We start from the raw sequence: 6572 nt of genomic DNA, 5'->3' as shown, positions 1-6572 counted from the left end.
ACTAATAATCCCAAGGAGGTTCTTTTTGAGACTTTGTCTCATGTAGTCCAGCCTCTCCTCCAACCTGCTATGCAGTTGAGAATGACCTTGAACTACCGATTGGAACCTCCTACCTTCACCACACTAATGATGGGTATGTGCTGTTCATGTGCGGAGGACGGAACCACCTAGAAGCTAGGTGAGCTCCCTACCAGGTGATCTACGACAACATCTCCACCCCACTCCCAAGTTGTTGCTCACATATTTTACGGTGGCTTAAGCCAAGAGGCTGTCAATATAATTTCTTAGGAAGCTTTCCATCAGGTGCTGGAGCAAGGAGTGATGAAATAATTCAAAATTCTAACAGTCAACGTTTCCTCCAGTTTGTGTTTCTGGTGTCTTTCAATGTCTGAGCTCTGTCAGAATGTCTCCACAATCATAGCCACAATATTATCACCCTGAATGTTTGTAGGCTACGTCCTTTTTCTACAAGAAAAACTCATAGTTAGTGTAATAAACTCCTTTCCCTTTGAGGCGAGAGATACATTTTTTTGTTGTTTGTTTGTTTGTTTGAGACAGGGTTTCTCTGTGTAGCTTTGGAGCCTGTCCTGGAACTCACCCTGTAGACCAGAGATATGCCTGCCTCTGCCTCCTGAGTGCTGGGATTAAAGGCATGTGCCGCTGCTGAAAGGCATGTGCCGCTGCTGCCGCCACCACCACCACTACCACCACCTGGATACATTTTCACCAACATTATAGATACTAAAAAACAAGGTATCAAATAAATGACTTTTTGCAGTAAACATAATAGGTGCACATTTTGAGATGTAAAGTTGAAGAGCCTGACTAGAACCTGGGTTTCTAAACCATATTGCTTACTTAAAAAAAAAAAAAAAGCTAATAATATGTTATTATCTATTATCTATTGCTCTAATACTAACACTAAACACATGGCAAAGTGCCTTCTATTTATTGTGCCGTTTCATTCCTTCCACAGGCCTATGAAGCCCAACTAGATAATACTAACCTCGTCTCAATGATGTGCGTCTGACATTCAGACAACCAAAGTTACTGATCCCACGTTGCAGAATAAGCAGAAAAGCATGTCAGGCTAGTTCAGGAAGGCCATACTCTTATCCATACTTTCTGCTGTCTCTCAGTGATGGTCAACCAGCCTATTCTGTTGATTTTACTTCCTAAATTTCCATATGTGTAGTTTCACTACCCAATTTATTACATTGTGCATTTAAAACACTCATCAAGTCTCTTCCCTAGACACTGTGTGCATTCTAGCCTCAGAATGAAGTCAAACTCTTGGATGGTGATGGAGATTTCATCTCATTTTAACATCCTGTTATTTTTCCCAACTACTCCTCATATCCCAGCCCTGTCAAACTGTTTGTAGGTCCCCAAAGCACCTGGGTGAGATGAGCGCTTTCCTGCCTGTCTACAAGGCTCTCCTCCCCTCACTATGTCTTAAGTCTTAGCATTCTGAGTCCTAGGCTGGAGTTACCCCAAGATGGGTGACAAGGGAATTCTTGAAACGGATTTGCCAAGCCATTTGGAGATGAGGTCAGTTGAGAATCCAAAGAAAGAAGCAGTAAACACTAGGGGGACCAGTTCAAAGTCCATATGAGGCTTTAAGAACTGTGGCTCAGAGCCATGGCAAGTTTCGATTGTTGAGCAACATCTTTTCATATTTCCCTGCTTTGGGAAATAACCTACACAGCTTTATCAGTGCCTGGAAACGTTCAAGGCTCCATCTTAGGTTCAAGCCTACTGGGAACAAAACACTAGCAGCTGGCCAGGTCATGGAACAGTCAAGGTTCTCTGTGTTTCTGTCAGCACACAGATGGATCTGGAGGGCTCTCCAGCTCTCTTTCTCTCTCTCTCTAGAACACTCTTGTGTATCATTCAAAAGGAGGGACCATCCCAAATGCTGTCACTGTGTCTATTGATTGCACTACCCTGCTCAGTTCTGTTGACCGGGAAGTCCTTATTTCCCTGGGTCTCCATAGCCTGACTGCAGGAAACTACTGGTTTTCTCTAACTACATAGTAAAGGCTTTGTACTGATTGCCCTATCCCAAGCATTTCACATATGTTTATTCACTAAATCCGCATAAACAGGATTTAAATATATATGCTGTTATCTTTAAAAACATACTTGGGGCAAGTGAGTTGGCTCAGCAGATAAAAGCACTTGCCCCTCAGCCTGATGGCTGGATTTCCATTCCCAGGAACCACATGGTAGAAATAGAGAACTGACTCCTGCAAGTTATCATCCTATGATCATCGCCACAAACAAGGGGTGGCACATGTTCACCTGTTCACATACACTCACAGATACAAATAAGTGATAAGTATGAAAAGTGACTTGAAGCTGAGGAACTTAACATTTAGTGATTTTTGTTCCAGGGTACGGAGGCAGTCCCCTGAAGAATGCAGAGGGTGAGCTCAGGTGTAGGTCCTGGCTCAGTGAAATCCTTAACTACTACAGAACAGTCTACTTCAAAAATAATTTCACCATCACCAAGTACCAACACATGTGCTGATCTTACAGGATCAGAGATAGTTTTGAGTGCTGTCTTAGCAGGAAAACATTATTATTATTATTATTATTATTATTATTATTATTATTATTATTTTACCAAAGTGCCTATAAATTGAGTTTGGGGTAATGCTATTAAATTTAAATGATACTTTTACTTTATTATTAGTATTCTGCAATTAACTGTATCTATTTTAAAATGATTAAACAGAATTTGTGGTTTTTGAGCTCTGGAGAGTTGTTTTTCCCATGTGAAACTAACTCACCCATTGAAAGTGTGTTTATCATGCAAGCCTCAGTTCTACCCCATTGGTATTTCCCCTATTTAGAAAACTCCTTTCCATCAGCCACACTCAAGAATTTCAGGGCAGCAGGAAACCAATGTACACAAAAATGGAGAATTATTACTTGGGATAGGCAAACTAAATAGAATCTGAAACAGTAACTTCAGGAGTTATAAATGGCATGCTTGACAATATTAACAGTGTTTATGAAGGTATAAAAAGAGAAAATATGTCCAAGATGTGCTCTTAAGTACTACTTGTAATAGAGAAAAAGAAAAACAACTAAAATCCAGTGATAAAGAATTAATTGAAGAAAAGCTTAATACTGCTAGTAGCAGTTGTTGCTGAAGAGGTGGGAGGGAGGTGCATGGAAATTTCAATGGCTACTATAAACCTTTCTTCACTGTATGTGTCTTTATATTGAGAATTGTGGTGGTTTGAAAGAAAATGGCCCCTAAAGGGAGTGGCACTTAGAAGATGAGGCTTTGTTGGAGTAGGCATGGCCTTGTAGGAAGCAGTGTGTAGGAAGCATGTGGGTTTCAAGTCTCCTTTGCTCAAGCTATGCTCAGTGTGGCAGACAGTTTTCTTCCTGTTGCCTGTGGATCAAAATGTAGAACTCTCGGCTCCTTCTCCAGCACCAGGTCTGCCTGCATGCCACCATGTTTCCTGCCATGACAATAACGGACAAAACCTCTGAAACCATAAGCCAACCTAAATTAAATGTTTTACTTTGTAAGAGTGCTGTGGTTATGGTGCCTCTTCACAGCGATAGAGACTCTAACTAGGATAGTTGTGTAACAGTTTTCTCTGAGATTGAAACATTTAGTGATGCTCCTTATGACCAGAAGTAAAGAACACAAAATGCTTCTAGGAAGTCCCTGAAACTGACCAAATCCACTAGTCCTTTCCATCCCTAAGAGTATAGAAGCAATGAAAACAGTTGAGAGTCACTCCCTGAAAAGCCTATAAACCAGGGACCAACTGAACTGCATACAAGAAACAAAGACCAGCTTCCTGGAAGAGGCTCTGGCCCGCTGAGCCACTTGGAAAGGACACTGTTCAGCCTGCTTGAGCTGCCTGCAGGCTGTGCAATATGCTCCAGCTTTCCAGTTTTGGTGAGCTGTCACCCACGCTGGGGTGGCCTCTGGTAATGCTGTCTGTGTCATTTCGGCACCTGTATGTAACATCCCACCTATGATCCTTTACTGCGTCCCCCAATAAAACTCAGTGGCTCACCACATTAGTTGTTTATGGTAACCATACTTTATAGTTAGAGTTTTCCTGCCTGGCCCACAGTCAGGACAAATCTCTCTCATCCGCCAGGCCCATAGACGCTCAGAACCAACCAAGTAAACACACAGAAACTTACATTGTTTACAAACTGTATGGCCATGGCAGGCTTTTTGTTATCTATTTCTTCTATCTTAAATTAACCCATTTCTATTAATCTTTCCTTTGCCACATGGCTCGTGGCTTACCAGTACCTTACATCCTCCTTATCATGGCGGCTGGATGGCAGTATCTCTCTCAGCCTTCCATTTCCCATCATTCTCCTCTTCCTTGTCCCACCTACCCTATGCTTCCTGCCTGGCTACTTTATTTATTTTAACCAATCAGAGCAACACTTTTGACATACAGAACATCCCACAGCAGTACTTTGATTAGTTGTCAGTTCCCTATCTGGGGTAAGCAAACTTTTGTTCATGGCTGTCCATGAAAAGTCTGTCACACAACCCTTATGTTTCTGTGCCTGTAGGAGATTGGTCTGTCCAGAGGGTTCCCTAGTCCCTGTACACCTCATATAGACATTCAGATTTTAGCTGGAGTTTTCTCCAGTCCTGCTAGGACCTGCAGCTGCTCAGACCCAAGTATACACACAGAGACTTATAAAACTGTATGGCCATGGCAGGCTTCTTGCTATCTAGTTCTTATATCTTAAATTAACTCATTTCTATTCATCTATAAGTTGCCACATGGCTTGCGGCTTATTGATACTTTACATCTTGCTTCCTCTGTGTCTGGCTGGTGACTCCTGACTCAGCCTTCCTGTTCCCAGAATTCTCTTCTCTGCTTATCCCTCCTATACTATACTTCTTGCCTGACTACTGGCCAATCAGCATTTTATTTATCAATCAGAGCAACCACATTCACAGCATCCTCAGCACAAAATAACCTCTAATGACTTACAATTCTGAATGCAATCCAAGTGCAAGGTAAATGCTGTGGAAATTGTTATACTCTATTGTAGGGAGCAATAAAAAAAGTCTGAGCTAGAGGTAGTGGCACACACCTATTATCCCAGGTCTTGCATGGCTGAGGCATGATTGTGAGTTCCAGGCCAGTCTGGACTACCTAATAGCAAGAAAACAGGCAACAGAAATAGGGAGAGTATATATATTCATTAAAGACACAATTTTAAAGAGAGATTTCTTCAATTTATCATTGGTTGGATCTTCCAATGTGTAATTCTCAGATGCAGAAAGTTGACCATATTTAGATAAAGATACATATAAAAATGAAAACGAGGATGGAACATATTAGAAATATATCATCTAGGCCAATAAGTATTACAAATGATAAGTTTTAAAATGATTAAATTATGCCACTTACATATCCATAAAGTTGGCAAATATTAAGGATTCTCTTTATACATTACCAATGAAGCAATTGTTGTGGGGTATTCACCAGAAAAGACTGCTTGGACATGGGTTTAAGCCAATAGAAATTCTTTTGTAGCCAGCTGCTGGCTACAGTGGGATCCCAGTGTAGCCTCAAGCCTTTCTCAGGGTGAGCTTTTAAGCATACACTGAGTTGACATACTTCAGTTAACAAGTAACAGTTAGCCAGAAGCAGAACTACAGAAGCCAAAAAGCAAGATTAGTAAACTTAGAGACTTTTCCATAACTGTAGACTTTGATAGATTAGGTCTTTGTTTTAGTTTTGGCAGGTGGTGCTGTCTCCATGCTGAGTTTTACAGCTGAATGGTACTTCCATCATGGAGTCAGTTGTGCTAAGTTCTCAGGGCCTACTAAGTCTGGTGCCCTATTACAGCAACAGGTAAAGGTTACATTTAGTCCTAAGACATGTTCAGACCAGAAACACCTGAAAGCATGTGTGGTGTGGATCACATGGTGACTATTACTGCTTCACAGAGTCCCAGCATTTCAACATTGCAGACCATACTTCTCCAGCACTTTTTAACTTTCATTTTTAATTATTCTCAATATTAATGCCTTTCCCTTTGAGAAATTCTACCTGGGCTTTGGTAAAAGGATAAAAATGTGTACAATGATTGTAATGATACAGCATGCAGGTGGCCTTGGTGGGTTGTGTCAAGATGCCCGGTGGGTGAGGGAGACATGTAATGCAGACATGGCGGTGGGCTGTGGAGTGTGGAGAGTCACTCATACCATGCATAGATAGCATCCACATGGAGAGCTTATTATAACAGAGAGATAGAGAAAGAGAGGGAAAGGAGAGAGGAAGAAAGAAAAAAGAAGGGAAAGCAGAGGTGTGCACACTTCATGGCAAGAAAGGGAGGAAGGAAGAGAGGAAGTAGAAGGGAGGAGTTTTTCCTTAAAGGATGATTTACGTCAGAATGCAGGGTGGGTCCCCAAAGGGTGGGCCAGATTGCCAACATTCCTCTGTTTTGATTATTATAAAAAGGTGAGTTGTGGATAGCAAGTGGGGAAATAAGGGCATTGAATTCTTGAGACTTCTTCCTGCGGCAAAGTGGAAGGGGGGAAATTAAGAGTCAGG

The sequence above is a fragment of the Onychomys torridus genome, chromosome 19, assembly GCF_903995425.1.
Source record: "Onychomys torridus chromosome 19, mOncTor1.1, whole genome shotgun sequence".
Lineage (NCBI taxonomy): Eukaryota > Metazoa > Chordata > Mammalia > Rodentia > Cricetidae > Onychomys > Onychomys torridus.
This window is presented reverse-complemented; position numbering follows the sequence as displayed.